The sequence below is a fragment of the Aphelocoma coerulescens genome, chromosome 9 (assembly GCF_041296385.1).
Source record: "Aphelocoma coerulescens isolate FSJ_1873_10779 chromosome 9, UR_Acoe_1.0, whole genome shotgun sequence".
In the NCBI taxonomy this organism is placed as follows: Eukaryota; Metazoa; Chordata; class Aves; order Passeriformes; family Corvidae; genus Aphelocoma; species Aphelocoma coerulescens.
Window position 1 is genome coordinate 4,470,585 of NC_091023.1, and position 17,805 is coordinate 4,488,389.

The following is a 17,805-nucleotide window of genomic DNA, read 5'->3' on the forward strand; positions in this document are numbered from 1 at the left end:
TTATGTTCAGAAGTGCTGGTCTGTGAGAACAAATGGTTGCAATCAAGGAAGGACATGTTTCAAGACAAAAAAAGTCATGCTGTGGAACCTTAATTGTCCATGTATTTTTTCAATGCCTAAACACAGCTATATATGCTTGTGAGTAATAATACTTTTTCTAGGAAGTTATTTGATTATTGATATTATTCGACTATTTAGAGAAATCACTGTATTCCTGGCAACTGTGCTATTCCCCTTCAAATCTATGTAAAACCAATTAACAGGAAACACATCATTAGAACAAAATGGGAACAGATGTGTTTCAGAGAGGCAGTGTAAAGATAGATCTCCATTATATTGCTTTCATTGGAAGGAGTTTTTGGGAAAAGAATAAACATGTGACTGAGAGTAATGACAGAAGGTTAGGAAGAGCTTAACTTGCCTTGGGAGGGGATAAGAGATAAGGACTGGTACAGGGAAGAAAGAAATGCATACATCACAGAGAAAATTGGCAGTTAGGAAGAGATAGGAAATTGAGATTTGCAATATGTAAGTGGATTTAGAGGAATAATGGACAAGGTGAAGTGTAAAGAAGAGTTCCTGGAAATAGTGGTAGATTTCAGCTCTGGTCAGCAGTTGCTTTCCAAGCCTCAGAAGTAGCATGTGTCTGATGTTCAAAAGGCTGCAAATGATTGAGGTCACTGCCTATCAAAACTGATCCATGTTAACCATACTAAACAGTCTACTGAAAGTCACTTAAAGCATATTCTAAATAAGCTAAAAGATTAAAGGAGGCCTGTTGATTGGATCCTTGAATCTGAGAACTATTTGTAGTTCTAAAAATGAGTTGTGTTCAGCAGCCTGAACTTCTAGCTGGCTTCCAACTGCTTGTGTGGGAAGGCAGTGTCGTACCTCCCCTTTTCTGAATGCAAGAAAGTGCTTTAGTTTGTTTCTTTCAAGGTGGTGCCTCAAGTGACCTCTACATACATGAAGTGGCTTTGTCAGACTGAAAAACACCACGTCTCCATTGCCATTCCATGCATTCTCCCTGAATATACCTATTTATGGGCTAAGAAAACTGCATGGGACAAAGTGCTAAACATATGGTATTTGAAAGGATGTGCAGGAGTGCACATTTATCTTTTATTATCGCCCTTAAGCAGTCCTGTTCTTCAGAAGCTCTACCAGCCATCCATTATTCATCAGCTCTCTGGCTCCTCAGCTGATTGCCGAGCAGAGTTGTGATGTGGAACAGCAGCCTTGCAGAGTGTGAAGTGGGATGGGTACGAGATTATGCAAGGGAATTATCTGCTCCAGTAAAGGTCTGGTTTCCAGGGCTTCTGACATAACTAAGCAGAAACACTAAGTGCAAATGTAGGGACACAGTGTTATACCTGAACAGATTAAGATATTAATGCCATGAATAACTCCTTCCTGTAGAACTAAGTCCAAGGCAGCTTTTGCTAAGGCATTCTAATGTGAATGAGCTTTCATCCTGGTTTGGGAACTGCCTCAAGTGCACAAAACCAGGAATTCCAGCCTATTTGACCTGAAGCTGGGTAGCTCCTAGAGCACGGGGTGGAGCAGATGTGCTGCCAGATGCTGGCTTTGTGTGCTGGAGGTGCCAGATCAGGGGATTTGCACGAACCACCTGTCTACCCTTTGTCTTAAACTTAGCTAGCAAACATTCACCCTATAGTGCCAGTTGAAAATGCCTTTCTGGAAAAGAAAATGTAGGAATTACCTGGATCCCTTGGCCTGTATGTAAAGTAAACGCTTAAGGGTTTGGTACAGTGATTAATTTACCTACTTTCTAAGGATATCCCTATTCAGGGATGTGTAGTAGCCCTTCTAAACCCTTCCAGATTGGTTTCCCCATGATGATCACATAAACTTCTGCCTTATAAAGCAACCTACTCCAGCTCCTCTTGTTTTCTGTAGGGGAAGCCTAGCACTTCAAGACCTTCCATCACACTTTTGCTATATGTGGGGCTTTAAACCCCAATCATAAAAAAATTGATGTTCTGTGCATGTAATTTACCTTGTGTGCCTCAGGCATCAAATATCACATGTGGCAGATCAGCAATTGAAGTAATTGATAGTTTTGCAGGATATTGGAAGAGCTGTAGGATGTATGATGTAATGAAACAATTTTGACTTTACTCAAGTTTTCAGCCTTGAAGCAAGAGGGGGCACCAAGACTGTGGTTAATTACAAAAATGAGTACTGTCTGTCAAAGTGTTTGAAGCCCGTGTTACACAGCTTTGTGGCATGAACTGTGATTAGTATCAGGCTCACTTGATAGCCTGAGAACTTCCCACCACCTCTACAAGCAATGCAGACCTGTTGTGCAGAAATTAATTTGTGTTTCAATGTTTGTAATAATGTGACTGGTATGAAAACAACACCACAAAGTAAAATAGCAAGAACAGGGATTAGCTACTTAAGGTCGAAATCTTTTGTTTTCTAGAGGTACATCGAGGTCTTGCATAAGAGCCAACGATTTCTCTGGATAGTGTTCAAACAGAATTGTATTTTTGATTATATAATCAACTCAGCCCTAAACAGCTATAACCACCTACTAAAATGGAAGTGTTTTATGAGAAATCAGCTGTAGCAGGAGACTTCAGAACATTTTAAAACAAGTGGATTTTTTACTCCTTTTTTTTAGCTGACCTGTTATTATAATGGTGCTTCCTTTGAGAGACCTTCTAGGCAAGGCTGTCAACAATAGACTTCTTGGCTATGAGAGCACCAGGTCAATCTCTGCCTTCAGGGCAACAGGCAAGAAAAGTGCAAACAGATCAGACTGCCAATTCTTGCAAGTTGCAAATAACTCTTGGTTCTGCTTCTCAGCTTTACAGATCCTACATGGCTGCAGGATACTGTGCCAATAGCAATATAAAGGTATCTTGTTTTAAATACCTGATATGTGGATCAGACTGTAGGATGCCAACAAAGCTGGTTTACAAGGAAGGATGCTCCTTTCTTTTGTGCTGCTTGAACTTCATCCACCTGCTGTGATGCTTAATGAAATCGTTGTGCAAACTGTGAACGCTGATTTGTGTTATAAGCCAAATACCACAAAGAGTTCTGTGTTTTCAATCAGCTGTGAGCTGATAGGAGCCTTATCACACTCCATCTTTGGAGGCAGCTAAAGGACAATCCAAGCAGGCATTAATATAACATATTTCTACTCATAAATATGAATATGCTAAAACTCTCTACTGAATTAAACTCCTTGTCCAAAGAAGACTGAATGGGATGGCCTAGCAGTAGCTAATTTGTGCCAGGACAAGGTTAGGACAGCTAAAGGGACCTGCACTTTGATTTAGATGATGTGTTCACATACTGTGGCCAAAGTGTTTTAGGGACAGAAAAATCTCATGCTAAGCAACAAACAAGGAGGGCCTGAGGAGCTTGAAAGGACTTTCTCCTAAAGTTATTTTTGCAGATCTGTACAAGGCCAATATCTATGGAAATCATGAGCGCTTGCAGCATACTTTGCTTGGCCTGCAGCAGATATGTTCAGTGGCAGTAAAATGGCAATCAAGACCCATAACACTCCAGAAAGCAAAATGCTACTTATGGGTGGAGGATATTACAGGGGTGCCACTCACTGTGGACTCTTCCAAGAAGAGCTTGACAATGAGCTGAAGAAGCAATGCCTGAATGGTGCTTCGTGGCTGAAATAAGCTGTATGATTCAAAGTTCTGGTCCTGGCCTAGCCTAGCATCATAGGAGGTACTCATCAAATTCAGGGTTTTTTTTATTTATAGCAACAAGTGTAGATTTAATAGCAATATATTCAAGGTAAACTTACATCATCAATATAAAAGGATACTCAGGTGAGGTGTCTGCAGCCTGAATCTCTCAGGTAGAGTGTGCTCTAAATTAAACCTGCTGTAGAGCACTCAGAAGGAGGTAAATATTTACTACAGTAGGGGAGATTGTTTTGGGATTTAAACCTAGCATCAAGTTCCCAACCAGCTGCATATACCTTGCAGGTCAGAACTGCTGAAGAGCTGATGAGTTCCCCAGCTGTTTGTGCAGTAACAGTCTGTTGTTATTTACTTACCAGACAAGCATAATTTAAGCTCTAGAAACCTATCCTTACCCTCTTTGCAACAAAACTCTGGGTGTTTGGCATGTTTTGTGAAAGCTGACAGCCAGTCCACCATGCAGTTCTTAGTTGCTACTTAAATATCTCTGCAGGGTATTGTGACTGAGTGCTTTTCAAAGGCAAGTAACATCCCCTCCTTCAGAGCATGATTCAAAGCCAGCTGAAATCAACACAGATAACCTGATTGGAGCTTTGCATCAGGCACCCTCTGCCATCCCAGATGGTATGAGGGAGAAATAGATGCAAACTGAGAGTTTTGAGCAGCTTTTCACATTTCTTTCTTGAAGATGCTAGGGAATAATTACAGTCTGAGACAAGTTCTTTTTCTGTTTGATGTGGATTTAAAAAGAGCTTTTTATTAATGCAGCCTCCTGTCTAAGGGGCAGTGCAAAACTTCTTTATATTCTAGAAACCTGCCTACCCAAAGGATGTGTCTACATTCTCTAGTACCAGGAGACAACAACCGCAAAGAGGGGAACTCTGGTGATGCCTAAATATCTGAAAAGCTTACTCTGTTCTGCAGAAGAGCTCAAGTTGATTCAGCATTTAATTTATAAGGTTAATTTGTCATACATTGGTAACAAATTTTATTATGAGTGCCAGTAGTTAATCTTAGAAAATTTATGATCTGTTGAATGTAAAAATATTGCAGCACTGATATTTCCAGTGCAGGTGGAAACCTTGTGTCCTTGGCAGATACTATGACTTTACCATTGTGAAGCCATAAAATTAGGTATAGTGTATCCAGGCCAGTGATGGTATGTCTTTCTGGATCTTGGAAGTCAGAAAGTTTAAGTCAAACATTTAAAATAAGATCTACAGTTTATTTTACCATTCTGTTTGATCACAGTGAGTGCCTTTTGTAGAATGCCAGAAGAGTGCCTTTGCTCTTTTATAGTATAAAGGCAAATGGAAATATGAAAACTGGAAACCTAAAATGCAATATATAATATTTCAGATTTTCCAACTCCAACATGTCAGCTCTTAATATTTCAAATGAAGCACATTACCATCTTGCAAAAATAATATTGATAAATGTATTCAATTCAGGGTTAGTTTAGCCACAAACATGTTGATTGATTTTTCAGAAACATACTGGTGTGGAGGCAAGACCTTCTCCTATTCTTGAACAGTCATAGAAAATTCAGGTGTCTTTTATGATTGTTTACCCAAAGTTTGTCTATAAATATTAAAAATTCAGTATGGTGAAGTCACAGTACAAAAACAATTTGAATTTTTTATACCTTGCATAAAAACCTACTGCAGTTTGTGCTTGACTAGTGTTGAATGAGACATGAACTGAAATCCAGCTGTGACTGTTGTGATTTTCATTCATTGTTAAGTTGCATGTCCAAATCAACCAATCCTTTACTGTCAGTCTATCCCAGCAAACCCCATTGCATTACACCTTCAAACACTACCTGTGCAAAGGTGGCAAAAGCAGAGACTTTTTTTCTTTGGAATGTGGCTCCAGTAAAGCACATGGCATGCAGTTAAAACCCCCCTGCAGCCTGGAGAACAACAGAAGATAAATGGTCATTTGAATCATAGCAAGTAACTGTCAGAATAGGAAAATCCTTAATGATTGCAGCAAAGAGTTTGAATGTATTTTTATTTTAAATTTAGCAAGTCAAAGCAGATCCTGCCATTACACAGCTTTGGCTCCAGGAGCTGAGAAAATTTCCAGATGAAGGAAGGACAATTATGGAATTGTTTAGGTTGGAAAAGCCACTCTGCCCCCAGCCTGTAGCTCTGCAGAGGCTCGCTGTGACCTAGGGGCAGGACCTGGCACTTCAGGGTGTTGGACCTCATGCCATTGGCCTGGGCTTATCAATCCAGGCTGTTCAGATCCCTCTGAATAGCTTTCCTACCCTCCAGCAGGTGGACACTGAGCCAACTTGGAGTCATCTGCACACTGACTGAGGGCTTGATCTTGTTTGGATCATGGACAAAGATACTACACACAACTATCCCCAATACTGAGCCCTGGGGAACCCCACTTGTGACTGGCCCCAGCTGGATGTAACCATCCACTCTCTGGGCTCGCCCATGCAGCCAGTTTTTAGCCAGTGAAGAGTGCTGCTGTCCAAGCCAAGGGCTACCAGCTCCAGGAGCATGCTGTGGGAGTCAGTATCGAAGGTGCTGCTGCAGTCCAGGGCAATATCCACAGCCTTTGCCTTATCCACTAAGTGGGTCTTCTTGTCAGAGATGGAGATCAGGGTGACGTGCCCAACCTGCCTCTCATGAATCCATGCTGTGTGGGCCTGATCCCCTGGTTGTCCTGTAGCTGCTGTCTGATGGCACCCAAGATGATCTGCTCCATGACATTCCCCAGCACCGAGATCAGACTGGGAGGACTAAAGTTCCTGGGATCATCCTTCTGACACTTCTCGTAGATGGGCATCACATTTGCTAACCTCCAGTCAGTTGGGACCTTGCCTGTTAGCCAGCTCTGCTGGTAAATGATTGAATGTGGCTTGTCTGTGGTTTATCCCCATGCACTATGAATGTGGTCTGTTGCCCTATTTTCCTCTGCTCTGGAAAGACATATGTCGTGAGACTGCAAGGAGCATCTCTGTCAATATGGGCTGCACTTCCTGCTCAGCTGGGCAAGGCATTCCAAGTCACCTAACATTGGCATCTGGGGGAAAAACACCAAAGCTCTATAAATTAAATATTCAAAGTGCATATTTATACTGAAGTGTTTGGCTTTACTGCCTGCCCACGTGTTGTATATCTGTTAAGGTTGCCTATAGATGCCACTTGAGGCAAGCTTACACTGTCCTATTTAGATGGTTTTTTCTCTCAGAACTGCAGTCTTGTTTCTGTTTGGGACTAAATGTAGTGGGAGGTTGAACAGAAAGCAGAACATTCTCACCTCACAAAGGTCAGGGCTGGAGCTGTGTTTGACTAGGGATATACAGAGCCTGTCATTTCAGTGGCTTGGATGTTGACTTGAAAGCAAACCTCTCTTATCTTAACGCTGACAGTCACTAAGGTCAGCATGCAATCTATCATTACAGAGTGACTGTTCTTTGTAATCATGCTATTTATCCTGAAGGACCTGGAAAGACATCTATACTTTACAATTTCTATCTCTCAGGAATTATAATCTCTTGCTGAAATTGCTTTCCTAGGAGAACTATTGTGTTGTTTTTTCTGGTCCCTGTTTTTGTTTTTTCCTCTCTCAGCCATGATCTTTTAGTGTCCTGCCTGATGAAATCAGTTCAAGGTAATTTCAGCCAACTCTCTACAGAACCTGTATTCTGGATCAGCTCCCAGCTCTGTTTCCTTTTTATAGGCTGAAAATGCTGTGACTACCAACCAACTTGTGACAAAGCTGAACCTGTCAAAAGAGGATTTAGCATTTGAAAAATATTGCTTCCTATGAGGAAAGTAGAAAAGAGGGCTCTTAAAGCAGCAGAAATCTAGTCCCTGATAGTGCAATCTGTGCCTTTATCAGCTTCTCCAGATACTCCCTTTATATGATTCAAGAAAGAACCTGTGCCATTTGTATTCTTGTCATTGGTGTTATGCTTCTTTTTGCAGAGAAAGGTAAGAGTGTCAGCCAAAACAATGTAGAAGCTTGAGCTCACCTCTGCAAAGCTCTTTAAGATGAGAAACTTCCTTCAGAGCAAATTAACTGATAGATGCAGAGTGGAAATCTCTCACTTATTCAGATGATCAGGTTGAGAGTATGTTTACTATTACATGGAATGATTGGCCAAGGGAGCACTAATGTCTCTGGCTCTTGAAATCTGTGTTCAGTATTCCAGAACCCTGTGTGATCTTGGATGTACTGCAGTGGTTGTGAAGTTGGTACTGCAGAGAGGGAGCAATGAGGTACCTTCAGCCACATGCTCTTTACTATGTATAGTGTGTGTGTATGTACATAAATAGATAGTGAAGAAAAATTTTAACTTACAAAACTAGTTAGAAATAGTTTTTTTCAAAATCTTTGATAAACTTTTGAAGTGAATTTCAGGTTAAAATTCTGTTTGGGTGTTTGCATTTATCATCATGTCATCCAATTCCTAGTGAAGAAAAACAATGGAAAGAAAGACTTCAAAAAAGGAGAGAAAAAATAACAAACCAAATTGAATGTAAATTTTTATATGTAAGTTTAGAAAGCACAATGTTCTTTGAAAAGCATGAAGGTTTTAACCAGATTGTGTGATTAAAAACTGGGTCAATCATTTTCATTAAAAATCTAGATAATTGGGCTAGTCCTGATTTTAGCATCAAGCATGTAAATATGCCATTAAGAAACACTTTCAGTCTAGCATTAAAATGCTAGTGCTTAAAAATCCTACTTTCCTGTAATTTGTGGTGAAAATCTTGTGACTGAGTTTTTTTCACGGGCATTAAGGAGATGTTTGTAACAGTGAATTCCTGGACTGGCAGTTAGTGTGGAAAGCACAGGAAACATACTTAGCTCTTAAATAGATGCAGTTTAAATGTGTGACCTCTTCCCAAATCTTTAAAGGACTGACTTTTTTTTTTCCAATGAAACTATAAACAATAATAAAAATATTTATGGTTATCTACTAAAGTATATAAGAGTCTATTTGAATTGAGGAGGAAGCAGGGTAAGGGAAGGAATTCTGAGCAGAGATCATTAGTGTTGCCAAACACTTCACAAATGTGTTTATAAGCCAGGAAAGAAGGCTGCTTCTCTCAAGGCTAAGAGGAATGAATCACTGATGTGGGAGGTATAGTGTCATCCAAGAAAAGAGAAACTCTTCTCCTTTACACCCGAGCCAGCTGCTTAATAGGTTAAATAATACTTTCAGATACATTGGTGTGTTGCAAAGCAAGGCAAACCTCCTCAGCTCTTCGTGTTGGACTTACATCAATCGCTGGTGTTTGTACAGGGCTTCACTCCCCTGGAAGGGATGTGTGATAGATGGAGCTAGGATTGCAATATATGGAGCAATCATTTAGAACTTCTGCTTAACCCTTTCTCTTAGCTTTTCAGCTTGCATATTCTTAAGTCAGGGTTGAATCCCCTGCTGTTGGTGACTTCCAGTTGCTGAGAAGACACTTACAATTTTACCTTCAGCATCGACAAGTCAAATCCATGAAGGCCAGTCACACTGCTGAATGAAGCACAGTGCTGTCTAAGGCATCTCTCCCAGGATTTGGCACTTGGTAATTTTAGTCCTAAAGGGCTGAATTTTGCATTTTGATGTGAAAAAAACCCCAAACCCCACATTTGCTGATATTCTTCTGTTGGTTCTGGGTTCGAAGCACATGAAGGTATGCTTCCATCTCCAAAGCAAGAAGAATGTTTACGTTTATAACCGTTTCTTAGTTTCACCTTAAACACCAAATAAGCTGTAAAAAAGTTCTAGCAAAATGCTTTCATGCAACTGGAGACCCATAAATAATGTAATTTAGAAAGTACTTGATTCTAATCTTTCTTCCTAGCGTTTGCTTAGGATTTCTCTGAGACTTGTCTTGGACCTTGAAAGGGAAGAACATGTCATGGTCATGCTCATTTTTGTTACTGCCTTTCATAGAGGACTTCAGAGCTATTGTAAGGACTGGCAATCAAGCCCTTGCTCATTTCCTTGCTCAGAGCTTCTGTGTGGCTGCATTTTATTTTCAGGGCGGAATTTCCACTTGTCTGTTCTCTAACTTTTATATTTCAAGTTTTCTCTTCACTTCTCCCATCATTTCTCAGACACTGAATTGCCATCTTCAAGGGAGATTGAAATTAGTAAAGGTCTTGAGATTGTGAAATGTCCTGTAAAAGTGAAAAATGTGTTATGAATAAAAAAGCTTCAGTACAATGATGTTCTCAGCAGCAGCTTAGTTCTTTATTTGCACTGACAACCAGCTGTTTCTAGGAAAGGTGAGTGGCTGCCACTGGTGCAGTTGGACTGCTCCTTGGCTGGTATGTTTGTAGAAGGACAAATGAGCTGAAGCAGGGTCATGGTTCTGAAGTTGGGAATGACAGAACTGGGCTCCTTTCCTCTCCCTTGCAATCTGGGCTCAGATACCAAGAAACAGAGTGTTTCTTCATTAGAACACTCTTCTAGCTAAGCTTTTCTGAAATTCAGCAGTGACAAACTCATTAGACCTGATGATATCCTATGTGAAAGCATTTGGTACTGAGAAAAAATTTGGACAAAAAGGGTGAAAGGAAATTTTCACTTGTCAGTCAATCCAAATTTTTAGAATATAAGTTGAGTCAGGTACTATCTCTTATATGCCATCCTAAATTTATATTCAGTGATGGAACAGGATCTTCACTAGAGGCAATAAGAGGTATTGGCCACTAAAAATTAATATTATACTGCACTAGAAAAGGTTGTATGAGGAGCCCCTGATTTAATGGCAGTAGGTGAGCTTCCTTTTTTATTTACAGCACTGTAATTATGGAAAGCAATTTTTTTCAAACAGTTATAGAACTTCTACTAGCTCTTTTAGCATCCTGGGCACCTATTGGCCATTGTACTCTTGGTATAATTACAATGTTACAGTGTACAACTGATTGTCATTCCAGCATAGTAGTTGGAAGGCAAATAAATTCTACTAAAAAATCCTCTAAATCTTCTCTGCTTTCATGAAGCATTGTGATCCACACACAGAAAGCAGAGAAATAGAAATTCTAGATTTAATATGTTTTAGATTTTAAGCTCAAATTTTTTCACCTATTAAGAGTCATTTCATCAAGCTCTTTACCATAGTAAATTAGCTCTGCAAAACTCTTGACAGGGGATCAGTGATGTACTTTGAAGCTGTACTGTTAGATTAGTGCTTTTTAACTTCCATAACTACTGTTTGTAAAGGAGAACTTTTTGAAGCTATGCTCATTGAAGCCAAAATTGTGGTCCAACATTGATTCAAAACAATTCTCAACCCCACTTTTCTATCTCAGGCCTCAGAATTTTCCAGGCCTTCTCCATCTGCAGTCCAATTGTAGAAAATAACCATTAGGGTTAGATCTTTATCCTGATGTTTTTACCTGAACAAGCTTCTTCCGGATTATTAACCTGGCATAATGGGTCAACATACCATGATGGGCCCTAGGGCACATCACACCAAGGCAATTGCAATACTGAGTGGTTGCAGTGCCCAGTTTTGCAAGGTGATGAATAGAAATAATATTCTGAAGAATGTGTGTACTTTGGATTCCGCACAAAGAATGTGTCTGGGAAACAGCCATTCTGTTGCTGGCAGTTTTGCACCTATTTCAAAGGGTGTGAGAGTGTTGGTGTATGAGCTGTGTAACTTCAAGCAAGAAAAAGAAACCACTAGTGGTTTTTCTCAATATCCAGTCTTAATCAAAGGGTATTTTGGCAGATCTAGAAATGCTATTTCCTGTTTGGCTTCTCTCCGATGTTATTTCTAAGGACGGATGTGAGGGACTGAGTTAAGATGAAGGGGTAACTATTCCAGTGGGCTGCAACCACACAATACCAAAGCATTCTCAGTAAATCAATCCTCTTATTAAAACAAGGCATGTAAAGTGTTCTATCCACTCTCCTGACAAACAGCACTGAAGCACTCTTTCCTGAATGGTAGCTGTACATTGAGACTCCTTGTTCTGAGTTCCAAATGCCCAGAATGGTTGGTAATTTGTAGCTGTCCCTCTGAGTCCTCCTCTTTCAAACTACTTTTGGCAGTTAGTATTTGAGTACTCTGCAATTTATTTTCAGCCTGTCTAGTTCTGCCCTAGATTGCTGAGTAGAACACTGGTGCTAACTAGTCAGAGTAAGCCAACAGTGCTGTCCCAAAGCTCAGGATGTCCAAAAGCACTGACTTACAACAGCTGATGGGGGGAAAAACACTTAGAAAATATGTCATAATAAAGGAGATCTAACATTGAGGGGAAAATGTTCTGAAATACTGCACTGAAACAGCCTACTTCAAAAGACTAATCCCTTGAGGTGGGCTTTATATGACAGATTATAAAAACTGTTCTTTAATGTATGTCTGGGAAACCAAAATACAGGAAATCTGATCAGTGGCTCAGAGCTGCCTTAGACTTTGCCCTTTGTGTGAGCTCTGCCTGGTTGTAGGTGTCCAGGACTTATTTTCTCTTTGTAATTGTCTGTAAATTGAAGAGATCCTGCTAGTTTTAGCCTGTATGCAAGCTTGTGCAGGGAAGTGTTGAGAGGAATGATGTTTAGCCAGGGCAGCTGCTGCACACGTGTCCAGAACGTATCTAGCTGGTGTTGGTGGTTTCCAGTCCCCTGAAATCCATTTGTGAGGCTACAGGGCTGCTACTTGTGGTGCTCATAACTCTTCAGTTTTGTCCAGACCACTGGGAAAAGGTCTGAAACACCTCATTTAGGGAGGACTTTTGTGAGTCTCTGTGTCGATGTCATTCATTCCCGTGAGAGCAAATCGTCTCCAGGTGGTTTTGCTGCAGTAGGCAGAGGAAGCAGTCAGAAAGTGGGAAAAGCCTATTGCTTTGCTGCTGCTGCAGGTAGTTCCAGGAGTGTCTTCAGACTGTGGAAAGAGCCCAAGAGGAACAGCATATTTGAGCCCAAGGTTGGTGCAGAGCCTGTGTTCCAGCCATCTGTGCTGACTTTGGTCTCTTGAAGTTTTCACGTTAAGTCAATCCTGTCCATGTGCCCAGCTGAGCCTGCAGCACCACAGTTTGCATCTTAACACAATAAAGCACAGCCCATTTGCACTTGTGGCCTCTCTCCCTCACCCTTTGCATGACTGACCTCCCTGGCTCTGTGCTGCAAATGCTGGTTTACACAGATGATTGTGATTTGGTCTCCTGGAGCTTAGAGGCTCTTGGCTCACTGAAAGCTATAGGCTCTGGTCTGCTGGGGGGTTATCTCACACTCTGATAATGGCAGTGTTCTCTAGACCTTGTGGATCTCATCATCCATGGGAAGCTGTGAGTCAGAAGGCTAGAATCAGCTGCTGCTATGTCCCAGTGAGCTCTTGGCTGAATTCTAATGTACTACCATTAGGTCTGTTTAATCAGTTTGATTTTTGTTTTTTTTTTTCCTAGGAAACTTTGACTATCATGGAAAATCACTATTCCAAAGGGCTTTTCCTGCAGTAATTGTAAATCACTTGTAAATCAGTGAGAGGAATTCTGCCTTAAAGCAGATGTTATTTCTCCCTTGAAGTGTGCTTTTCAAACGTCTACTGACATTTGTCTGATTTGATAGGTCCTGTGGCCTCCAGAAAGATGAACACCCCAGGCCAGGATACTGGTTGTTGCTTGTGAGTGCCACCATCACCCTGCAAAACTCAGATTGGATGGGACCTCTCTTCTAATGGGGCCTAAACACTTGATAAATAATTAAAAGGGTGAGGTGGAAATACAGTGTCCTCATGATCAGTAGGTGTTTTGAGCAGCAGGAAATTAGGAGCCACTTAAAAGTTGCTGTTTTGCCTAAACAATGGTGGTAGCATTTGTCTTTAACAAGTAGTTGTTGAATAACTGTTGTATCAGGATCACACACACATATAAATTGTTTTATCCCTCTTGTAGTCCTAGACTATTAACCTGAAATAAATGCAGTATTGAAAAAAGTAAAAAACAAAAAAAAATTGCATTTCGTTTTGCACTGTCTGGGAAATGAACTTGCATATTCAGTGTTGAGTTTCTGATGACTTAAACTGTTACTGAGGCATGGAAAATTTTGTTTTTAAACTATAAATCCTATTTAAATTCCTTATTTGACATTGAATTTGGGTGAAGAATTTGAATTTTGGCTCCAATTCCAGAGATATTTTTACTGCCTTTTAATCTTCTTTATAGCTTAAAGAAAGTTGTAAAAGTCTGATCATGGAACTGTTTGGGAACAACATATTGTCTTCCTGGCTGGTGGAGGTGGATATCCCTCCAAGCTCCCAGCTCATGGAGTGCCACAGAATGCTTTTGGCATTCACGTGGTAAAGGTGAAAAGGGCACATGGTGACCTGTGTGCAAAATGGAGAGACCCACAGAACTTCAAACACTTCAAATTACAGTGACATTAGAAAAATTTCAGTGAAGCAACTGTGTATTCTTCCAGGTGACTTCAGTAGCTTCTGTGTTGGTGGATGCATATTGTTGAATTCTTCAACTTTTAAACTCTGTTTTAATGTTCGTGCATCTGAATAACATCATTGGCACCACAGAACACAGCACATGGAATTGCAAGGCTTGTATTAACTGTGCAGAGACATTCCCTAGTTTTTTTACATGAAACATCAGAGGAATAAAACCATTGTGTAAGTTAACCTGAAAAAGAAATAAACAAAGGTTAATTTTTCCTAGGAGTGTATCTTTCTTAGGGAATGGAGAAGTACTGCACAAATCAGATTTTAACAAGACTGATAGTAAAATAATTTTTCTTGAAACAAGGGCGAACAGTGGTCTTGTACTACCACAATACAGTGAGAAAAAAAAAATAGTGAAAATGGCATCTTTCCCTAAAGTACTGGCAGTTTTCCCTGTTCATATGGGGCAAAGGATTCTTTCAATGGTAGGATTTAGAAAACACTGATTTTTTTAATTTATTTTTTTTTTATAAAGATAGTAAGACTTTCTTATGTGGTCAGTAGTAAGGTCTGTATAATTTCTGTCTCTCTGGGAGCTTAGATTTCTTTCTGTATGCTCACATTCCACTATTCCTGCTAATGTGCTGTGCAGGAAGAATTACATTACATAGCTCTGCTGTGCAGCTGGGACTTCCTGGAGGTTTGCATTTTTAAGGTTTTCCCCACATACCCTGCAACCAAGGCAGCAAATAAATCTTGCAGGTCACATACTGTAGAGAGCACATGGCATTTGTGGTGGGGGAGGAATTGCTATCTGTGCCCTGTGGAAGCCAGACTGTTCCGTGTGCCCCAGCACTGCTCAGTTCTGTCCTCATTCCAGTGATCTTATTGACATCTCAGAATTTATCCTTGGGAATACTGCAGTGTAGTGGGAGGAAAATAAGATGCAGTTAGCAAACTGATAATTGAAAGTAATAAAATCCTTAAGCAAATGCATAAAACTCTTCCCAATCATGGTATTTACGGGCCCAAACTGTTAGAGAGATATTTATAGGTTCGAAGGAAATACAAAGCATATGGTATTTTTATCCGGAAATATTCTTTCAATTATACCCTGCATGGATCTCATAAACATCCCTCTTTCATCTAAAAATTCTTCAGTACATTAGGTAAGAAACATCATTCCATTTTTTAGGGGAATGTGGTAAACAAACATCTTGTTCTAACAGATGTTGAAGTGTCTTACAGATTTCAATCAGCAAAAGGAATATTCTATAAGTTTTGGCTCTGGCAGCTCAAAGTACTGCAGCTGTTAGGCCACACATCTTGTATTTTGCTCTTCTATTTGTTATATTGGGGAATGTGTACAATCAGTGTATTTTTTCCTGATTTTCATCTCTTAAGCATAAGCATCTTAATCTGCTTTTTATTTTTTGGGTGTGCTAAATCTCTCCTGCTTTGCAAATGTAGCAGGCTCATACCTTAATGCTTCCTCGAATATCTCTGTGTAAGAAATTTTTGAGAGCACCTTCTCCAGAGTTTCAGTCTCTGGAAATTGTGCTTATAGGAACTAGTCTGGTCTCTCCATTATGCATTGCTGTTTCAGTGCAATCCAGTGTTAACTAGGCAAGTGACCTCTAGAATCCACAACTGGGCTTTGACCTAAGCCTACTGGGAAGGAAGATACTCTAGGAATAGCTGTGAGTATCAAGTCAAAAGGCAGTTTTATGCTTCCTCTTGACTTTAAGTGAAGCCTGGTCCCAGCTAACACAGCTGTTGTCTCTGTCGCTGCCTTTCCTGGAAGGAGGGATTAGAACTGGCTCACATCTGTTGCTTGGTTGGGAGTGGGAAATATTGTGCAACCTTTTTGCTGAAGTGATGATTTCCTGAGGTGGGGTCCAAAAAATTTTGTGCTTGTGTTCGTAATGGGTAGGCAGGGAAGCAGACCTGGATTTTTTTTTTTTTTTCTTCTTTTTTAAACGACTTCATGGATCTTGGAAAATTATACTTTGTGTGAGGAACTGTGCCTGCCACAGTTCCCTGAAAGCGAGGTTGTTTCTGTACCTATCTTGATCTTGCTGGAGCTGAACTGTAATGCAGTGCACACACTGTGTTTGAGCTGTTCAGTGGAGGCCAGCTCTCAGCTGGAATAGATGTGTTTGATGAGTGCCTAAGCATGTCACTATCAAACTTGTTCCAGATATTGCCATTTCTTAAAGAAAGCTCCCATCCAGCCTCACTTGCCATGACTGCACCTTGATTCCATCAGCCCCTCTTTTGGTAGAACACAAGTGAGTCCGTCAGGCAGGCCTCAGGTTAAACTGAAATCAGCTATTTTTATTGCCTTATCTGTACTGGTCTTGTTGATTGCTGTTATTTGGAAGCATTGGGCACACCTATCTCTGCCCAAGAGGGTTTGTAGGAGGATGTCAGCCCATGGGATGGCTAATGAAAGTTATGGCTTTGGTACTTGCCTCAGGCTTTAAAACCGCTTTATATAAGTTTCCTTCCCACGTTTTCTATCTTTTTTTTTCAGTTTTAGTGCTACCAATCTCCCATCTGTCTCCTCGTTTGACTTCAGTATTTATAGAACCCTTCTTATTCTGGGTCTTTGAAGTCACAGGATTTCCCTCAATGTCCTTCAGAATCCCTGTTGCCCATAAGGGTGGCATACAGTTAAAGCAAGTATCACAGCATGTAACCTTTTTGTTCCTCAGCTCCTTCTCTTTGTTCAGTTTATTCCATGACATGCTGGAGAGAGAAGTGTCTACTTTGGAGTTGTTTATTTTTGTTGTTTGGTTTTAATTTTAAATTGCAGCACAGTGTGAGTAGGTGAAAAATACAGTTCTTCCCATCTTCTTGACTCTTACTGGATTCTTATAGGGAAGGTGAAATTTGTTGGGATGTTTAATGGGTGTGTCTGTATGGCTACATCATAAGTGCAGATCATCTTGTGGCTCCCATTCAGAATCTACTGGCATGGTACTTCTCTTTATTCAAAATGCTAACACCAGAGAAACAATATAATTGGATGGGAAAATATGTTCTCTTAGAGTCAGGGAGCACTAGAGGAGCTAATTTTCCTGATTCTCTGACACATGCATCACTGATCACTGTATATAAATTATTCAGATGTTAAAAGGATCACAGTTGTAAATACGAAAGGAGTTTGTAGCAATAATCACAACAAACCAATGCTGCTAAATTACTGAAGCAAATTATTCATGTCATCATCCTGTAATTTTTTCTGTTTGACCTTTAAACTCTGGAATATGCTTTGGGTGTAGAGCACTGTGGTAGGAGGGGAAGCCACAGTGATTGTGGCAGAGGTTTCTCAGTGGATTCTCTCAAAACAGAGCAGCACAGTGGGCAGGAGGTATCAGCAGGGCTCATGGCTCCTCACTAACTTGGGCACCAATGATATTTCTGCATCTTCCATTCTCCAAATGTGTACATTGCATTAAAAGCATTTGAAGTGACTTTGGCAGAAGGTCACTGTTGAGCTTGAAGCCACACTGTTAAAACACAGCTGGAGTGACAAGGAAGAGTATAAAGGATACTCATGGGCTTATTGACCCTAGTGTGGAGTGGTGACAGGCATGTGACTGGTTGGACTTCAGTACTTTTTGCAGCCTTCCCTGTGGAACTGGTTTAGCTGGGAGAAGGTTATCTGTCCAATGCTGTATTAAGCCCTGGCCCTCTGTCCCAGCTGCCTGCTCTGTGCTGTATGAGCTATG

General features: G+C 40.5%; 1 protein-coding gene across 7 annotated transcripts in view; it reads left to right on the forward strand.

The window, feature by feature from the left end:
* Positions 1-17,805, forward strand: part of FAM168B (family with sequence similarity 168 member B) — a 528,280-nt gene that overhangs the window by 59,866 nt on the left and 450,609 nt on the right. The window lies entirely within an intron of this gene.